The sequence below is a fragment of the Prionailurus viverrinus genome, chromosome B1 (assembly GCF_022837055.1).
Source record: "Prionailurus viverrinus isolate Anna chromosome B1, UM_Priviv_1.0, whole genome shotgun sequence".
Taxonomy (NCBI): domain Eukaryota; kingdom Metazoa; phylum Chordata; class Mammalia; order Carnivora; family Felidae; genus Prionailurus; species Prionailurus viverrinus.
Genome location: NC_062564.1, coordinates 75221328 through 75243490, shown reverse-complemented (window position 1 = coordinate 75243490; position 22163 = coordinate 75221328). Strand labels below are relative to the sequence as shown.

The following is a 22163-nucleotide window of genomic DNA, read 5'->3' as shown; positions in this document are numbered from 1 at the left end:
TAGTTGTTCAAAATTTGTAGAAACTGTAAACTTCACAACCTGTTATCAGAAACGTCATGTAAATTCTCTAAAGAGTTGACAAATGTGATGAATTTCTATCAAGCTTCTTTTGTACAGAAATTTGAGATTTCAATTTAAGTTTTCTTGTGTAGTAACTAACCTTATATGCTCAAAATTTAAGACATTTATTCACCAATCATCAGTGTCATTGTTGGTATGTTATGAGATTTTGCTATGTTCACTGGTCAGAGAATTTGATTTCAAATAAGTAAGTCATTCAGATATCTTTCCAATACTTTCATATGAGTCATTCTTTTTCATTAATTGGATTATCAAAAAACCAGGAGTCCATTCATTATTTCTGTTTATAATTTATTTTTCCCCTTAAATGAATTGCTTTTCTGTCCTCAGAACATTTTTATGTCACAATGCACTTCACAACATCAGAATAATTTCTAATTCTTCATGGCACTTATTTAATCATTGTTTCATATTCCACTAATTTTTAACTGAACTTTTCTCTTAATTAATAAATGTAATATAATATGTCCTTAACATACAGCCAAATCAGAAGTCTTATCATTTCTTACTTGCTTTACTAAAGTGTTCTAATAAGCAGATGAAATTACATATTTTAATTTTATTAAATATGGCATTTTCATCAAAATAGAAAAAACATTTGGTGCCTATAAAATTATATACACATTACATTATCAATTATTTTCTACACAGGAGCATTGACATTTTCAATCTGTGGGGTGAAAACTGAATCTTACAGTTTTAAATACCTGAAAATGTTTCCACGGACTTGATTCTGACTCTACATTTCAAATATAGTTTCTCCTCCACTACTAGCGGTGGCCTCATACTGCCAGTAATGGCCATTGCAGGACACATTCACAGTGAAATACTCCCTCTAGTCTTACACATTCCTGTCATGATGCCTGGAGACACTAGACATACTTACAATGGACGTTGGCAATGATTTAACTATACATGGTAATGACTGAGCTCCATCTAATTATATACTATATCCAAACTAAATAAAAAAATTCTCAATTCAGCTTTAGTCAGAACCAAACAAATTACCTGCCATAATTACTTACAAAACCTTCAAATATTTCTGTCTTTTCATATATTTGCCTGAAGATGATTATATAACTGAATAAGAAAAAAGCAAAATTAAAAGAATTACCCACTATTACCAAATACAGTTGTGTTACAGGAATTCAAACGTTACATAACATTAATAGGGGGAAAAAATTATCAACAAATCTCAGGAAGCTTAACAGAATATTAGAAATGGATCTCTTAAGGGGCACCTGAGTGGCTCAGTTGATTATCTGACTTCAGCTCAGGTCATGATCTCACAGCCTGTGAGTTTGAGCCCCACTTCGGGGTCTGTGCTGACAGCTCAGAGCCTGTAGCCTGCTTCACATTCTGTGTCTCCCTCTCTGCCCCTCCCCTGCTCATACTCTGTCTCACCTTCTCAACCATAAATAAACGATAAAAAATCAGAAATGGATCTCTTAAGAAAGTACAGCGAATATAATCAAAATATTACTAAGTTCACAATGAGAAGAGTATGAACAGATGTAGGATTTGAACCTGCCTGACATCAAAGTTTAAGTTCAAATCATACCAGTTGTCTCAAAAACTGAATGGTGAACTAGACTGGCTTTCTTATTACTAAAGGTCTATAAAAGAAAGAATGATCCAATGCAGAGAAGACTTACATAATTGAGATATTTTTTAGAATTTTTTAATGTGTATTTATTTTTGAGAAAGAGAGAAACAGAGCACAAGTGGGGGAGGGGCAGAGAGAGAGGGAAACACAGAATCTAAAGCAGGCTCCAGGCTGTTAGCACAGAGCTCGATGCAGGGCTCAAACTCACGAACCGTGGTCATGACCTGAGCCGAAGTCAGACCCTTAACCAACTGAGCCACCCAGGTGCCCCAAATAATTGACATATTTAAAAATTTTAACTTTTAAAAACCAGGCTATCCAATTTCATAGTAGGCAATAACAGGATTTTCTTTTAACTTATTTTACTGTGGAGGCCACATATTAAATAACCATTTTTTAAATGTTCTGAATATTTTTCCAATTTGCCTACTGTATAGACTGTGATTTAAGTTAAAACTATTATAAATCAGAACTTCATACTATAGTTAATAACAGAAATTTGTTTTATTATATAGAAGGTTGTGTTGAGGTAGCAGTAAATTTATATAAGGATAAGATGGCTTCCACCAGACCCCAAATAAAACAAAACCAAATTTTTCCTGGCAATGCTATACTACAACATAGAACTATATACACACATACTATTATAAGAACCCCATAGTACACAACTACAATAAACTACAGTTTTCTCTAGCATCCAAACAAAAATAATAAAACAAGGAAGAAAAAGAAGTTCAAAACCTAGGTGACATATGGGTGAGCAGAAGAATATTATGATAATTTATATATACATCTTTAATCACTGTAAAATAAGATGTCTCTTCGTTAGTAAAACTAACTCAAGAAAACTAAATGAAGGATAAAACTATTGCTTTAAAAGAAAAATTATCCAATCTAATAACCAGATTATGTAAGAGAAATATGGATTGACTATGTAAGCAGCAATTACCATAAATAAACAAAGAAACAAAAAACTTCAGGAATAAAAAAGATTTGAACATTATTATCCAACATTTCAGGAATAAAAAAGATTTGAACATTATCCCACATGACCTAATGGGCAACATTTACAAAATCCTATAACCTAAAACTGCAGAATAAGCACTGTCCACAAACATCTGTATAAGTTTCAAAGAGCTGATGTAACAGTTTATCCTATGACAACAAATTTAAATTAGAAATCATTAATAAAAAGATACATAGGATATCCAAAATATCTGGACATTAAGCAATACACTTTTAAATAACCTAGTGGTCAAAGAGGAAACCCAAGAAAATAAGAAGAATGTATTTTTAAACTGAGTGATATGAAAATACAACATGTCAACATTCCTGAGATATAGTTAAAGAGGCATGAAAAGGAGAATCTTTAGCTGTAGCCATTTATACTAGAAAACAAGAGAAGAGTAAGCTTCCAATATAAGAAGCTAAAAGGAAGAGAAAATTAAATCAAAAGTAAGAAGGAATTAAAAAATGGAAAGCAATTAAACAGAAAGCAAACAAATGATAGAGAAAATTATCTCCAAAAGTTGGCTCTTTGCTAACTTATTATATTAAAAAATTAATAAGCACCTAGCAAACTGATAAGGGGGGGGGGGAAAGAAAATAAATTATTAGCATCAAAAATCAAAAAGCTAATATCACCACTGATCCTGCAGGCATTAAAAAATAATAGGAGCATCTTATGAACAACTTTGTACTAACCAATTCAACAAAATAAATGAAACAAAAATACTGTGAAAAATGCAAAACACCAATACTACCAAGGGGTAAAATTGAATTCACAATCCAAAACCGTCCTTCAAGAAAACTTTCACTGCTGAATTCTATCAAATATTTAAGAAAACCATATGCCAAGTTTTATATAAATTATATGTCTGGCATACAAACGTATGTCAGTATTATACAAAACAGAGGAAAAGAGGGCACTTTAAGCTTTGACAAAATTTTAGCAAATCAAATCCAGTGATTATAAAAACAATAATACATCCTAACAAAGTGAAGTTTATCTAAGAATATAGAGTTAACATGAAAAAATAATCACCGTAATTCACAGGAATAGTTGGAAAGAAAAATACTAAATGATCAAAATCAAATACCATTAACAAAAAGACAGACAAAACCACTGAACCAGTGAAGAACTTCCTCAACCAGATAAAGGGTATCTATGAAAGTCCTATAACTAATAACAGATTTAATATGAAATGTCAAATATAGTCTCCCTAAGTTTGGGAACATGGCAAGAATGCTTGTTCTCATTATTTATCCTCATAATTAGAAATCCAATATAAAAAGGTAAGAGAAAGAAAAACAAAAAGATCAAAAAAGAGGTAAAACTGTCTCTGTTCATATATGATTGTTTATGCAGAAAATCCTAGGAAATCTACCCCCAAAAGGTACTACAAATAGGAAATAACAAGCATTGGTGAGGATACAGAGAATCTGGAACCCCTGTAAATTGGTGTTAGTAATATACGATGGCGAGGCCACTGTGGAAAACAGTTTGGCAGTTTCTCAAAAAGCTAAACATAGAATTCTACCACATAGCCCAGCAATTCCACTTCTAGGTATACATCCAAGAGAATGGAAAAGCGGACTCAGATACGTGTACACCAATGTTCACTGCAGCATTATTCACAATAGCCAAAAGGGGGGAAACCCAAGTATCCACAAGCAGATGAAGAAATAAACAAAGTGTGGAATATTATCCAGCCATGAAAAGGAATGAAATTCTGATGCATGCTACAACATAGATAAACTTTGAAAACGTTACAAGTGAAAAAAGCCAGACACAAACTCTAGGCGCATGGGTGGCTCAGTTGGCTGAGGAACCAACTCTTGATTTCAGCTCAGGAAATTCCCAGAATTGTGGAATCAAGGCCCACGACACTGTGTGCTGAGCATGGAGCCTACTTGGGATTCTCTCCCTTTCCTTCTGCCCTTCTTCCCCGCTAGCATGTCTGCACTGTCTCTCTCTTGGGGGGGGTGGTGGGGGAGTCAGACACAAAAAGAACAAATATTACTGGATGGTTCCGCTTACATGAAATATCTAGAATAGGAAAATTCATACAGCAGGAAGTACATATTACCAGGCCCTAAGAGAGGGGAAAATGAGGAATTATTACCTACTAAGCATAGAGTTTAATATTTCTTATCACCTTAAAAAAAAACTGCCATACATTACTGAAAGAAACTAAAAGATAACCTAAGTAGAAGGTTTATAAGCCAGAATACTAAGTATTAATGTCAATTTATCATAATGTCTTATTATGACATGTTTATTAAATATTGTGTATAAGTCAATTCTCAAAATCTTGAGATTAGATACTTCACCCCAAAGAAGATATTCAAATGGCCAACAATACATGAAAAGATGCTCAATATTGATATCAGAGAAATACAAATTAAGCCAGAAATACTCCAACTTTGTGCTACTATTTTCATATATACATTTTAAACAATACAATCATAGTTTTTGCTTTAATCATCGGTAATTTTTTTTATTAAAAAAAGTTTATAGTTTTTATTATTACCCACATATTCACTTTTTTTTAATGTTGATTCCTTACTGTAAATGGCACTTGCAGCCTGATGCCATTTCCATTCAGACTCAATGAACTTCCTTTAGAACTGCTTGCAATGCTGGTGGGCTGGTGAAAAATTCCATTAGTTTTTGTTTACCTCTTCAATGGTTCTTTTGCTTCTAGAATTTCTCTCAGTATATTCCCAGCTGCTTGGCTAGCCCTAACTTCTGTCCCATGCTACTGGAACTACAGGAGGCTGGGATGCATCCAAAGCCAAGAAAGCTACAAACATACAATTCTTACACATTGCAGTTACAGGCTTTTTTTTTTTTTAATTTTTTTTTTTTAACGTTTATTTTTGAGACAGGGAGAGACACAGCATGAACAAGGGAGGGTCAGAGAGAGGGAGACACAGAATCTGAAGCAGGCTCCAGGCTCTGAACTGTCAGCACACAGCCCGACGCGGGGCTCGAACTCACGGACCGCGAGATCATGACCTGAGCCGAAGTCGGCCGCTTAACCGACTGAACCCAGGCGCCCTTGCAGTTGCAGGCTTTAAAGAGTAACCTTTAATCTGACTTCTGCTTCATTTAAAGTCATTTTTTGCGGCTTTCACACAGATGAAGTTTAATATTTTATCCAGATTTTACAATTTTATAATTGTTATCTGAAGGATGGTTCACTCAACAACTACTTCACTGGCATCACTGCATCATTACCAGATGTCAGAATCTCAAAATTCTATTAATGTTGAGTGAAAAACTTCTCACATCCTTGATTTTCATTCCTCCCTCTGAATTACGACCTTCATCCCATCACATAAGAATTTAAAGTACTCCTACCATCTTCCAGTCTTTATTCTCTTAACTCACATAGTACATTAAGAGTAATTATTATCTATCATACTGCTTTTATCATTAGAAACAATGTTTTCTGTGAAAACCAGGAAACATGTAATCAGAAACATAATCTTAATTTTCAACTCCACCACTATCCATGAAATCATAAGTACATCACAATGTCTGTGATCCCTATTTCTACCATCTGCAAATGAGAACATCATCCACCTCATTAGTTAAGCTTAGAACCAAAATATAATAATTAATGCTAACAAGGGTAGACAAGAATTGGTCAAAGATATTATAGGGTTTGTAACATGAAAATAGGTGAATGGTTAAAATCATTATATACAAAAAAAGAACAAACCGAACAGATTGGGGCACTTGGATAAAGAGTTCATTCACTGATTCAATAAGCATTTAGTAAATTCCAACAATATATCAAGCATGTTCAAGGCAAATTTTTCAGCTTGAGAAATAATAATTTAGGGGTGCTAAGGACATAATAATTGAAGTCAAACAGACAATGAAGGAAAATGTGGCATTTGTGAGTCATCACAAATTTGTGATAACTTACATAATAAAAACAGAGACCATCTCCTAGAAATGATGCATAATGAGAAGGAGCAAGGAGCAAAGCTTCAATGCAGTTTATACTTCAGAGGTATATGAAAGAAAAAAGCAGTAACAAAAAGAACATGTAGCTGGAGAAATCACAGAAAAACCATAAAGCACAGTTATTATGGAATACAAGGGAGAAGTGAATGTTAAGAAGAAGCAAAATACCAAATGCTATAAAAAAAAAAAAAAAAAGGTAGGACAGGATGAGAAATGAAAACACACAGATTTAGCAACTGGAACTCAGTCTTACCTTAGGGATGTTGTAAAGCATTTTAACATGAGCTTAACTATCTATCTGGTTAGGTAAGAAAAGTTTACTTTCACTTGAGGAAGCAGAATGCCAGTAGAAACAATAGTCAAACTGCAGAAGGTAGCCGAGTAAGAATTAAGAAACTGGACCACAAATCAAACAAGCTCAGTGATAAAGGGAAGGATAGGGAAAGAGTAAAAGTAAAAGGCATTTTTCAAGATTAAGTGTGATAAGATGGAGAACCCAGCATGGAAAATGAGAATAACAGAAAACAGCAAGATTCAAGTGAAAGGAAGAAGGGATAAGATTAAGAATATAGATATTATCCTTTGAAAAAAATGAAAACATTTTGTTCTTTGAGTGAAGATAGAGGAAATAAAGTATAAAATATGAAATGAAAAAAGAATGAGAAAAATAGAAATAGGACTGGTCATCTGAGGACAGTGGAAAGGTTCCAAATAACTAATATTGAGAATGAAATAGAAGATCAAAATGAGATAACGATCACCAGGAAGCACTGAGGCTAAGCTAGGAGGAAAAGTGTCAATTTATATTAGAAACTTCTAAAGACTGTAATCAGATAGAACTCTACCAAATCTAGGAAGTCCATGAACAGGGAACAAAACCAAAGAAATGAACAGTTGTAATTATTTCAATTAATAGACTGGAAATTTCTGAAGAAAGATCAGAAGTATGGAAACCTTAAGTATTAATAAGAATAAAATTGAGATGACTACTAGATTAAAAGTGGGCTACTCTGGATCAACCTTTTCCTTAAAAACGGTGGGGGAGAGGGGTGAGTTCTGAAGGAAAAAGCTTTTAGGAAAACTTCCTTGCATGATGTTGCTACAGAAATTGTACTGGGAGAAAAGGGAGTCAATACTATTGTGTAATGGTTTTCAGACATTTGTACAAAAATAATGTGACATTTAGAATAATCCAAGTCCATTTGAGCTTTCCTCAGTAAGATTAAGTAGTGAAAGACCGTTCTGACAAAGAATAGTTTAATTATTCTATCCACACAACCCTGACCAATATCTCCAAGGTGTATTATGAAGCACATCAGTAGAATAGCAAACTCTAGGACATGAGCTGAGAATCTGCTACCTAGAATATAAAGCAACTCCGATTGACTTCAGTAAGAAATTAGTGGTTTAACTAAAGGGCAACTCCTCTTACTCTTGTAAGAAAAAAAGTGTCTCTATTAATATTAAAACCCCCATTTCAAATATAAATAACTCAGAATTAATATACACTTAATTATTGTTAGTAAGCATACAGAACAAGAGAAAGAAAGTATAGTGCACAAAAGCCATTTTGCCTTAATTCAGCCATAAATAGGTTAAACTCTCTTAACTGCCACATTTGACATATACCATAGAAGGAAGTAACTCTCAAATCTTTTTTTATTATAACTGAAAATGTAATACCATCAAAAATGGCATGTTTCACCTTTTATTTCCTTTTCCAATGCAAAATGTCCATGGGTGGTATAAAACAAACTATAAAAATATCACAGTGAAGAACAATGTTACCTACCAATTGACACTTAAGTGGATGCTTAACCAGTGGACACCACGATTTAAAATCAACTAAAAAAAATATCAATAATTTTGGCCCTATAAAATTTCATTATTTGAAGTTAACACAGTATTAGATAATATGAATGATACAAACAAAAGTAAATTTCCCTAATAAAATTACATTAATCACACTACATTACAATCCCTTGCCCTTATGCAGAAAGCCAACGCTACTAAGAGTGGTGATATTCCATTGTTATATGCCATTTCTCTAAAACCAACATTAGAAAACATTATAGAACAATTCATTCTGAAATATGCCTTCAACTGATAAAAGCCACATGATAAAAAATAAGGAACTAAAATTGTCCCATAAAAATCAAGAAGATACATACCTATTAAACTTGAAGGAAAAGTATACATATTCCATATGTAAGTTTACAAATACATCAAAAAATTAGTGCCTACAAATATCCTGCACAAGACTAAAATCAGTAAGATTCTCAAAATTTATTTTCTCCTCCTGGAAAAGATAAAAAGAATTCTGGTAATAGTGTTAGCCTAAAAGGCCATAGTTTATTAAGGTATGACATCAAATATACCTTAAGTGCCATGATAAACTAAGGTATCATACAATCCAAAAAAACTAAACATGAATTCACAAGGCTATTATCAATGGATATATCACACACAGCTAACATTTTCATGGTAACCCATGGGATCAAAACATAGCATTTTCCTTAAAACAATTAACTAAGGAATTGAAGCACAAATATAAAGATAATTGCTTCCTTTGGGCTTTGGCTGTCAAACACAAAAAATGCCAATGCTTTACAGTCCTGTGGTAATTAAAACCTTGTCACAGATCTAAACTATAAATGAATATTTATTTAAAGATAAATTTGCAATATGACACCAAAAGCACAAGCAACAAAAGAAAAAACAGATGAACTGAACATCATCAAAATTAAGAACTTCTGTGCTTCAAAAGACACCAGAAATAAAGTGAAAAGATAATCCACGGAATGGATGAAAGTATTTGCAAATCCTATATCTCATAAGGGAATAGTTTTCAGAATATATAAAGAATGCTTACAATTTAACAAAAGACAATCCAATTAAAAAATGAGCAAAAGATTTGAACACACACTTCTCCAAAGAACATATGTAAATGGTCAATAGGCACATGAAATAACGCTCATCATCAGTTTTATAGAAATGAAAATCAATACCACAATGAAATACCACTTCGCGCTCACTTGGATAGCTAAAACAAAAAATGACTAAAAGTAACAAGCGTCTATAATGATGTAGAGAAGTTGGAATCCTCGTATCCTGTTGGTGCGATTATAAAATACCACAGCCATTTTGACAGTTCCTCAGACTTAGTTATCACATCTTGCAATTCTACCCTTATTAAGCGCGTATCCAAAAGAAATAAAAATATACATCCACACAAAAACTTATACCAGAATGTTCATTGCAGAAGCATTCCTAATAGCCAAAGGTAGATACAATCCATCACCTGATGAATGGATATAAAAATTATGGTATATAATGGAATGGTTTTTCCCATAAAAATGAATGGCACATGCTACAACATGGGTGAACCTTGAAAACATTATGCTAAGCGAAAACAGCCAGACACAAAAAGACAAATAGAATATGCTTTCTTTTATATGAAATGTCCACAATAGGCAAATCTATAGAAACTGAAAATATTTAGTGGTTGCTTGGAGAAGGGGACTGTGGGGTAGGGGAGGCAGGCAGGGTGTTTAAAGGGAATTAGGGAATGACTGCTAACAGATACAAGGTGGGGTTGAAGTATTCTAAAATTAGATAGTAGTGTCAGTTAAACACCTCTGAATATGCTAAAAACCACCAAATTGTACACTTATGGATGAATTTCTTGATATGTAAATGTATTCCAATAGTTACTAAAAATAAATTTGCAGAAATGAAATATATATCATAAGCATATACAATGCAAAGATGATTGCCTCCCTCAAACTAACTCAAATAAATGCATCAATGGGGAAGAAAACACATTATGTTGATTTGTTCTACCTAATATATCTTCAGGAATCAGTTACCACATTTTATAATAGTAAGAATTTGAGATTTTTATAACATCATTTGCTCCTAAAAATGTACATTTATTATAAATATACAGTAAGCAGAATAGTGTAATTGTTCAATATTTAAGCATCAACTATGATTATAGAATTTTAGAAACACATTTGGTTAAATACATATTGTTTCAAACACATTAATAATCATAATAAGAAAAATCAATGTTTATTATTAAATATCTCTTCATATATCTAGGAAACTTCGATTAGCTAATCAAATAAATTTATTCATCCTTAGTAATATTTCACAGACTGTATCAAAACAATTAAAAAACTATATTATGACACTTGATAATCCAATGCCTCACATTGCTGAAGTATATTTAATAATTTTTAAATCTATCACTATTAACCAAAGCATAAGTTTATGAAATTCTTAATATTAAAATGTTATTACAATGAAATTAGAGACCCCAAGGAGAAAATAGCTTAGGGCCTTACCAGAGTATTTGTCTTCATATTGACCTACTATGGTAAACAGGACCTAATGTAAGGAGGAGTCAAGTAATGGATGGCTAAAGAAGAAATCTGTATTACTGTCACAGCTAATAGAAAACTGCTACAAACATCTCACATGAGGAAAATTGTGTTTCCTTCACCAAAGTACTAGCATTCTTGCCCGCTAAGACAGCTCTGCCATCGAACTCTTTTAATACTCAGATTGCACACTAAAAGAATTTTCTGGATACAGTGTATAGAATAAATCAGAAGGAATCAGAATAAATCTATAAAGAAATTCTAGTACCAAGTAAAAATTATAAGAAATATAAATTATATTTGTTATTTACACTGACTATTGTAAACGTCACTAAGGTAACATACATGCAAACTTAAGTAACATGCAAAATATTTAACACTGAAAGTATGTACTTACCAAATAGGTAGCCTGTTAAAAATCCCTCTGCTGGTTGAGATTCCCTAAATAATAATAATAATAACAAAATGAAGAGGAGGAAGAAGAGGAGGAGGAAGAGGAGAAGAAAGAACTTTTGAACTTCAGAAGTTACCCCTACTCCCAAGAATCCCACTTGTTTTTTTACAACACTTAAACATATCACATGCTGAAACTTTGGCACATGATAAATATAAAACAATTTTTCCTAATGTTAGAATTTAAATTTTATGTATAATATATGGAAAAGCTAATGAATTATCAAGATGTTGGTAGAGTTTACTAGACTACAAAGAATGAGCTCTATAACAAATTAGATTTCAAAAATTACCAACCAAGACAAGAGCAAACTAACAAGGTCTTAGAGAAGCACTGTTAAATTCTTCCTGACCATCAACAGACAATATCATACACTACACTTCTGGTATCTGTAGTTACCACCTTGTAAGCAGCACCTAGACAACCTAACTACAGAGTTAAAGTACAGACAAGGAGGTGGAAAAGTCTTTACAAAGTATTCACTCTATTTTTTTTCATTAACATAAGGAAGCATTTTAAATTCAACCTTACATTGACAGAAAAAAATTAAAATATTTTATCTACAATAAAAGGAAATGAATGTATAAGCAGGCAGATTACTTTTACTATTTACAAAAGTTAGTTATCAATAATTTTATAACAAGCATGGTATATACCCTTTCAATCAGGTCTCAAGTCAAAATAATCTTCAAAACAGGGGTGCCCGGGTGGCTCAGTCGCTTAAGCGTCTGACTTCAGCTCAGGTCATGATCTCACAGTTTGTGAGTTCGAGCCCCGCATTGGGCTGACAGCGCAGAGCCTGGAGCCTGTTTCAGATTCTGTGTATCCCTCTCTCTCTGTCCCTCCCCCACTCATGCATGCGCTCTCTATTTCTCTCTCAAAAATAAACATTAAAAAAATTTTTTTAATAATAATCTTCAAAACAAAGTTCAAAATTCAGGAATAAAGCACTAACTACAGAGATTTTATTGCTTGCCAGGCACATTGCTCACAACTTGAAAAAACTTATACACACTTTTCTTAAATTAGCTTTATAGATTAAAAAAAAAGTCTTATAGAAATTAAATCGCCTGCTTAAATATAACAGCTGCCTTTGACTGAACAACCCAATGTCTTTAAGGCACTGTACTCTTCAAAAACAAAACAAGTAAGACAGAATACAATTCACAAAACTAGACTGCCTCTTTTAGAGTCAGGAAAAAATGTTTTTAAATCCCTTTTAAAGAATTACCAGAATACAAAATCATGTATCTTACTAACAGAAAATGTTACCATACCAGAACTTAAAATATCACATACAAAATAAAATAAAAATGTTTTCTTATGAATAAGGCATACCAATAGATTTTCTATCACTACCACTGTTAAAATCAAAATCCATCAAATTCATTACATCCATCCACAGGCCATAAAAAAAGGAAGGAGAGAAAGTATATCAGAGACCTAAACAATAAATTTTAAAACAATTAAGCTTTTGGGAAGCCTGGGTGGCTCAGTCGGTTAAGAGTCCGACTTCGGCTCAGGTCATGATCTTGCAGTTTGTGAGTTCAAGCCCCACATCAGGCTCTGTGCTGACAGCTTGAAGCCTGGAGACTGGTTCGGATTCTATGTCCCCCTTTCTCTCTGCCCCTCCCCTGCACTCGCTTGTGCACACACGTGCTCTCTCTCTCTCTCTCAGAAATAAACATTGAAAAAAAAATTTTTTTAAGTAATAAAGGTTTTATGAGAGAAAAATATTGTCATGACTTTGAAATAGGCAAAGATTTCCTACACAAGACACAAAGATCAACACAACAAATGGGGCTTCGTTACAATTTAAAAGTAGTATTCTTTAAAAAGTTAAAATGCAAGCTACAGAGCAGGAGGAAATATTCATAATCCACATGCCCAACAAAGGACTCAGGTATGAAAATTTTTTTTAATATTTATTTATTTTTGGGAGAGAGAGAGAGACAGAGCATGAATGGGGTGGGGCAGAGAGAGAGAGGCACAGAATCCGAAGCAGCCTCCAGACTCTGAGCTATCAGCGCAGAGCCCAACACGGGGCTCAAACTCATGAACCATGAGATCATGACCTGAGCCACAGTCAGACACTTAACCAACTGAGCCACCCAGGTGCCCCCAAAATATATTTTTTTTTAAAAAACAACTTCAAATCATCAAAAACAAGACAACCCAATTTTTAAGATAGGCTGAAGACCAAACAAAACTTCACAAGAAAATAATTTCAAAACCCAATAAGCATATTGAAAAGGTACTCAATATTACTATTAGGAAAATACAGACAACATAATAAGATACTATTATCAACCGAAATGTGTAGTATTTATTTAAAAACCAGACAATGCCAAGTGCAAGTGAGAAAGTACAGCCACTGGCATTCTCATACACTGCATGTAGGAATGTAAATTAGTATAACCGGTATGGAAAACTATTTGGAAGTACCTACCAAAGGTGAACATATCCATACCCAATGACTAAGTAATACCATTCTTAAGTATGCAATCAATAGAAATGTGTATATATGTGCACAAGGAGCTATATACAAAGTTTATCACAGCAGCATTATCTAAAGAGCCCAAAACTCCATATAATCCAACGTCCACTAGGAAAGGGGTGAAATAAAGTATAGCATTACATGTTCGTGTAATCCTAAACCTCAGTGGAAAAAAAGGAAACTAAAAACAAAACAGGATACATATCACAAACATAATGTCAGGTGGGAGTGTGTGAGTGTGTGTGTGTGTGTGTGTGTGTGTGTGTGTGTGTGTAATTTATTAAATTCAAAAAACAAGCCAAACTAATCTCTGACCACAAAGTCAGAATAGAGTTAACTTTGGGATAAAGGGGTTATTTGATTGGGACAGAACACAGGGAAGCTTTAGAGAAGTAACTATCTTGATCTAGGTTACAATTACAAAGATGTGTTCACTTTGCAAAAGTTTATCAATATAGAAGTATTAATCTACTTTTCTACTTTGTCTGGCCTGGTAGACTCCTCCAAAACTCCAATCAGCCAAAAATTGTCATCAGCGTTCTACTAGTAGGTAGCTGACCACTCAGGTACAGTTCTCAGACATAAGGTGCACAAGTAACCCTTTCACAAAACTGATTTTTTAATCAGTTTAACCATTTGTTCCACCCCCAAGCCAGATACCTGCTTCTTCTAATTCAGGTATTTATCTTTTTTTATTTTTTGTAATTTTTTTTCAGTTTATTAAACTGAAAAAATTTATTTTGAGAGAAGCGGGGCGGTGCAGAGAGAGAGAATCCCAAGCAGTCTCCACACTGTCATGCAGAGCCTGATACGGGGCTCAAACTCATGAACTGTGAGATGGTGACATGAGCCGAAGACAAGTCAGACACTTAACCGATCGAGGAGCCCAGGCGTCCGGGGTACTTCTCTTTCTAAATGGTATACTCATCAAGAGTAAGACTTACCATTCCCACTTTGGGAAATTTTGATATGAATAAATCTGTTAATTTGAGAGACATCTTAGAACTAAAAGGGGGGGGGGGGGAACCTCCCTTAAGAGAAGTTTGCCTTATCTTCCTAAAAGAGAAAGATCAACTTACTGAATATAAGGAAGATCTCTCCAGAGGTCACACATCTTAGCAAACAAGACATATACTAGGAAAAGGATCAGGATCACAGAGTTATTAATTCTGAAGCTGAGAACCAACAGATCCCATCCAACATCTAAAGAGCCTGCAGAACTAGACATGGGTTTATTAAAAAAAATTACCTAACTATAATTTCCAGTAATACTAAAGATCCCAAAGAGGACAATAAGGATGTAAGTAGAACAGTCTTGCCCTAAAACAAAAGAGACGCAGAATGAATGAATTCAGTGACTACATACCGTTCACCTAGCAACAAATTTAATAAAGATTGCTCATGAACTATAACCATGCAAATATTTGTATTTGAAAATATTGCATCTTTAAATATACTTATTTGTATATGTTATGCTAATGATATATTTCCCTATATTATTTATTATTACCTATATACTGTTATTTTTTGTTGTTTTCTATTTTAATTTTGTAGGTGGAAAAGCAAGAGGTAGACTGGTGATGAATATAAAAAAAGCAGGATCTCAGCTAGTCAAAAGTTGTAAGTAGTTAGAAAGATCAGATCTTGAATAACCTGGAACAAACATCGTTTCTCAAATTACCCATCACCCATTCAATTTAGCCTAATTACAATATTTCACCCCCGTACAAATCAACAGTGTATCTCCACCTTATACAGAAGTGAATCCCAGTACAACCTTCAAATGTTTTCAAAAACCTTCACCCCATCACATTTTCTGCAAAAGATGTAAATTTGCACTTTAAAAATCTCATGTTGCATTTCTATTTCCTGAACAAAGAAGACACAGCACTCAGTATTTATCCTCTGAAGCATCTTGCCTGATTGCTTCAAAACTGCAAAGAAATGCTTAAACAATACTTCAAAGAGTTTGAAAGGAATCCCTCAACATTCTTTTTTTTTTTAATGTTTATTTTATTTTTGAGAGAGACAGAGACAGAGTATGAGCAGGGGAGGTGCAGAGAGAGAGGGAGACACATAATCGGAAGCAGGCTCCAGGCTCCAAGCTAACAGCACAGAACCTGACATGGGGCTCAAACTCACGGACTGCAAGATCATGACCTGAGCTGAAGTTGGACACTCAACCGACTGAGCCACCCAGGCGCCCCAGAATCCCTCAACATTCTGATTACCGTAGACACTATTTACAAATTTAAAAAGTAAATTCATGGTATCTTTAAAATATCTGACTTGTCCCAGCTGCTACAACACTACAAAATACAAGTTTTGTTGTAAATCATGTACATTTTATATACAATCCTTTTCGCTACACAAATACTCTTGTATAAAGTTAAGCCCCCACCATATTCATCAACATTCCCACAAACCTTACAAGTATTTCTAAACTCCTCATAAGTTCTTGTAAATTGCCAATTTTTACAATGTACTTCTTTCGAAGCTTGTGCCTTATATATCTTTCACCATCATTTTCACGCTCCTTAAGTCAACACAAGCCCCAACTGATCATTTTATTGCAGTGACATATACAACCACTGTGAGAATTCTAAACCCTTTCCAGAAACATGGCCTTTATCTAGAAACATGAACTGCTACCTTGATATCTGCAACTGGCAGATTCTACAATAGATTGAAACTTTACTGGGTCCTAACATCTCATATAATCCCTAAAACTACACTATTCAGACTAAGTTTTTAAAAATGAGGAAAAGAATGATACAATAAGTGAAAAAAAGAGTAAAGAATAAACCTATTAACCTTAAACCTGGTACTATAAAACTTGATGCGTACAATTTTAAAGAAAAGAAGAATTTCACAAAATCAAATGTATCAATACTATTTAACAACTAGAGAAAACAAAAGCCCAAAAGAATTTATCTGAAATAATATAAATAGCAAAAGGCAGCCTATCTAAAACCAAGTATTGTGAATCCCCAGATCCCCAAGATCCTTTTCTTTCTTTCTTTTTTTTAAGTTTCTAACTTATTTATTTTGAGAGCGAGCGAGTATGCACAAGCCAGCATGAGTGGGGGTGGGGAGACAGAAAGAGAGGGAAAGAGAGAATCCCAAACAGGCTCTGAACTGCCAGGGCAGATCCTAACGTGGGACTCCATCCCACGAACAGTGAGATCATGACCTGAGCCGAAATCAAAAGTCTGTCGCTTAGCCAACTGAGCCACCCACGTGTCCCCCACCAATATCCTTTTCTATTACCACTGGCTTCAAGGAATTAGGATTTAAGGTCTAATCTTATTAAAAAGTTAAAACATTTTCCCTTTCCATTCAAAACAAATTATTCCAACGACCCACAGAGGCATACACATTCCTTCCAAGTATACAATGAAACATTCACCAAAATAAAACAAGCCTTAACAAAATTTAAAGAATTAAAACAACTAAAAAAATACAAAATAGGTTATGTAATGGAACTAAGCTATTAATAAGTAAAAGAAAAATACCTCCCAAAAAATCCCTAAAATAAGAATTCAACTATGTATCTAAATAACCAATGGATCAAAGAAGGCTCAAAGGAAATTAGAAAATGAAAATAAATACAACATATCAAAATTAGTATGATGCAATCAACATAGTGTTTAGATGGAAATTAATGGCATTAAATGCCTATATGAGAAATGAAAAAGAGGGACACCAGGGTGGCTCAGTTGGGTGAGCACCCAACTCCTGATTTCAGCTCAGGTGATGAACTCATGGTTGGTGAGTTTGAGCCTAACATAGGGTTCTGTGATGACAGTGCAGCACCTGCTTGAGATCCTCTCTCTTCCTCGCTCTCTGCCCCTCCCCCACTTGCATGCTCACTCCGTCTCTCTCAAAAATAAATAAACTTAAAAAGAAGAAGAAGAAGAAGAAGAAGAAGAAGAAGAAGAAGAAGAAGAAAAGTTTTTTTTTTTTTTTTTTTTTTTTTTTTTTTTTGGGGGGGGGAACAGAGAGAGACAGAGCACGAACGGGGGAGGGGCAGAGAGAGAGGGAGACACAGAATCGGAAACAGGCTCCAGGCTCTGAGCCATCAGCCCAGAGCCTGACGCGGGGCTCGAACTCACGGACCGCGAGATCGTGACCTGGCTGAAGTCGGACGCTTAACCGACTGCGCCACCCAGGCGCCCCGAAGAAAAGTTTTAAATTGAAAAGATTCCACCTTAAGAAACTGGGCAAAGAAGAAGAGTAAGATAAACTCAAAGCAAACAGCACGAAGATAATAATAAAGAGCAGAAATCAATGGATTTCAATGGAATTGAAAACAGTAAAATAGAGAAAAATAAATGGATACAAAAGCTAGTTCTTTAAAAAGCTCAATAAAATTAATAAACCTCTACCTAGACTAACCAAGGGGAAAAAAAAGAGAAAGATAATATAAATTACCAAGAGGACTGAAAGCAGGGATCTTCACTATAGACTTTAGACATTAAAATAATTACAGAATACTTATAATAATTAGGTAATACAAATTAATGCCTACAAATTCAGGAACTAAAATGAAATTTATCATTTCATCCCAAAAGAGAAAAACTGCCAAAACTCATTCAAGAAAAAGCAGATAACCTGAATTTTCTGGTATATATTAAAGAAAACAAATTTGTAGTTAAAAATTTTCCAAAAACTAAAATACATGCTTTGAAGTTTCATAACAAATGCTACAAAATATGTAGAAGTAATGTCAATTAAATACAATTTACTCCAAAAGAAGTAGAATTTACTCCCAACTCAAAGTACCAAAGCAAGACAAAGACACTGTAAGAAAACAGCAGAAACAACATCTTTCATGAACATATACAAAATTCTTCAACAAAATAAGCAAACTCATCTCTCTCCTCCAGCCATCCAAGATGCTGAAAGGAAAGAAGACTAAGGGGAAGAAGGTGGTCCCAGTCCCTGCTGTTATAAAGAAGCAAGAGGCCAAGAAGGTAGTCAATCCCCTGTTTGAGAAAATACCCAAGAACTTTGGCACTGGACAGGACATCCAGCACAGAAGGAACCTCAACCACTTTATCAAATGGCCCCGCTACATCCAGCTGCAGCAGCAAATGGCTATTTTCTATAAACGTCTAAAAGTGCCTCCTGCAATTAACCAGTTCACCCAGGTCTTGGACTGCCAAACAGCTACTCAAATGCTTAAGCTGGCCCACAAACACAGACCAGAGACAAAGTGAGAGGAGCAGCAGAGATTATTGGCCCAAACTTTGAAAAAAGCTACCAGCAAAGGGGATGTCCCCACTAAAAGGCTGCCTGTTATTCAAACTGGAGTTAATACTGTCACCATCCTGGTAGAAAACAAGAAGGTTCAGCTGGTAGTAATTGCGCATGATGTGGATCTCATTGGCTGGTTGTATTCCTGCCTGCCATGTGACATAAGCTGGGGGTTCCCTACTGCATCATCAAGGGGGAGGCCAGGTTGGTCCACAGGAAGATCTGCACCACTGTCACTCTCACACAGGTTAACTCAGAAAACAAAGGACCTCTGGCCAAGCTGGTAGAAACTATCAGGACCAATTACAATGACAGACATGATGATATGTGCCATCACTGGGAAGGCAACATCCTGGGTCCAAAGTTAGTGGCTTGCATTCCCAAGTTGGAAAAGGCAAAGGCTAAAGAATTAGCCACCAAACTGGGCTGGTAGACGCTATTGAATTTTCTGTATATAAAAGTAATGAACAGTTCTCTTTCAAAAAAACATAAATAAGCAAACTCAACCCAGCAATATAAAAATGAGTAACAGCTCATAAGCAAGTAGAGTATACAGCAAGAATACAAAGCTGGTCCAATATTTGAAAATCAAACAAGGAAAGAGATCGTGTTAATGAAGCAAGAAAAACCACACAGCTAATGATGAAGCACTAGACAAAATCCAGCATCCATTTCTCACCAATAAGGAAAGAAAAAAAAATAAAGCAAAGCAAGAATTTTCTTAAACTACTAAAGGCTGTCTAAATAAACTTACAGCTAATTCTATATTTAACAATAAACAACTAATAAAAGACCAGGAACAAGGCAAAGACATTTATTCGATTCAGCATCATTACTGGAAGCCCTGGCAAGAACAGTTAGGAAAAAATAAGAAAAAAGGCATACAAATTGGAAATGAATAAATGAAAAATGGTATTGGAGTGCCTGGGTGGCTCAGTCGGTTAACCATCCAACTTCAGCTCAGGTCATCATCTCACAGTTCGTGGGTTCGAGCACAGCATCGGGCTCTGTGCTGACAGCTCAGAGCCTGGAGCCTGCTTCAGATTCTGTGTCTCCCTTTCTCTGTGCCCCTTCCCCACCTGTTTCTCTCCCCCCCACCCCTCTCAAAAATTCATTTTAAAAAAATGAAAAATAAATAAAAAAATAAAAAATTTTTCATTTTTAAAAAATGGTCTTTATTTGCATGCATGACAATCTACATAGAAAATGTAGATAAAGGTTACAAAAAAGCTCCTAGAACTAATAAAAGATTTTAACTCATGGAATATGGGGACCTGACCGGATACAGAATAAACATATTAGGTGAGAAGACTCCAAAGGTGGTAAGTATTCCATGGTACATCACAACAAGAAACATACCGATATTGTTTGAACCACTTGGTTCAAGTGGCAACTTACAGATCTTTCCATTTGCAAAGGCACATTTTCTCCTTTGTAATAGTAAGTGATTTGTAATAGTAAGTAATAGTAAGATTAAGTCTAATCTTAATAAGATTAGACTATAGTAAGTATAGTAAGTATACACATAATAATTTGGTATTATGTGTATACCCTGTTTCCAGCAGTCTTTCCTCCAAGGTTTTGGCATTCACTGATGGTTCTGGTCTAAAGTGTTTCACTGGAGTTTTCACTATGATAATATTCTAGTTCTAACATCGCTTCAAAATGTATTAACTTCTCTCTTCTCTAAATAAGGCTTCCCTTTTCCTTTATCCCTCTTATCACTCTGGACTTCTAAATTATTTTTTCAAATTAAGGTTTTATAATTAGTTACAATAATTCTCTCACTAAGGCTTAGATAGTTCCAGATATGGCCAGTAGGAACTCCTTTGGAGCTGGGGTTTGGGGGTTCTGCTGATGTGATACAATAGCTTTTGAGCACTTTCTTATTTTCTGGCTGTTTTCTCTGCCCAAGAACTAGGATCTGCAATTTTTCACAGAAGCTTGGATCCTTTCAGTAGGAACAATACTTAGAGACGATCTTATCAGTGCTGAGTGTAGTTATTGCTACTGCAATTGCTGATGCTTATAAGCCCTTCTACTAGAAGGAAGAGGGGACTATGTATGTGTATAATCATAGATTCATATTGATATTTCCATTCAATTGATAGTAAAAGACTTTTATTTTTTTATATATATTTTTTAATTTATTTAAATTCAATTTAGTTAACATACAGTGTAGCGGTGGCTTCAGGAGTAGAACCAAGTGATTCATCTCTTACATATAACACCCAGGGCTAATCCGAAAAAGTGCCCTCCTTAACTCCCATTACCCATTTAACCCATCCCCCCATCCACCTCCCCTCCAGCAACCCTCAGTTTGTTCTCTGTATTTAAGAGTCTCTTATGGTTTGCCTTAGTGGCTGTATTTGTCTATATTCTCTTAATGTTAAATTTATGGTTCCTAATAATATTAATAGGTTAATTTAAATGTCTTGTCTGTATTTTGGAATGGTTTCAAGATTACCATAAATAATATAGTTCTACTAAGTAAATGAGATCAGACTATAGGATTCTTTTTATATATTAATAATATGTCTTGGACATTTTGCTATTTCATGACATTTAGATTTTAATCTTTTTTGGTCAATCTATTAATATTCAAAATATGGATGATGTACTACAATTTATGTAGCCATTTCTCTACTAGTGGGCATTCAGATTGCTTCCAACACTTTGCTACTACAAATGATGCTATAATTAACACTTACATATATATATATATATATATGTAAAGATATATAAGCATATATAGATATATATGTAAAAATATATATCTTTATGCATACTTTTATAAAATCATGCATATTCTTAGAATTATTATTCCTTATTCACAATTCATTTTTCTAAGCTTTGTTAATTTTACTTTTTTAATATGAAATTTATTGTCAAATAATTGG

At 34.3% G+C, this 22163-nt stretch overlaps 1 protein-coding gene and 1 pseudogene across 3 annotated transcripts in view; one reads left to right on the top strand and one right to left on the bottom strand.

Annotated features, from left to right (window-relative positions):
- FBXW7 (F-box and WD repeat domain containing 7) overlaps positions 1–22163 on the bottom strand; it is a 227776-nt gene that overhangs the window by 144839 nt on the left and 60774 nt on the right. The window contains exon 2 of one of the 3 annotated variants that reach the window (XM_047856401.1): positions 11451–11494. The exons of the other annotated variants lie outside the window; for them this stretch is intronic. The gene's annotated coding sequence lies outside the window, so the exon portion shown is untranslated. The remainder of the gene's footprint in view (positions 1–11450; positions 11495–22163) is intronic. 3 annotated transcript variants of the gene reach the window in all.
- On the top strand, positions 18888–19696 carry LOC125164785 (60S ribosomal protein L7a-like; annotated as a pseudogene).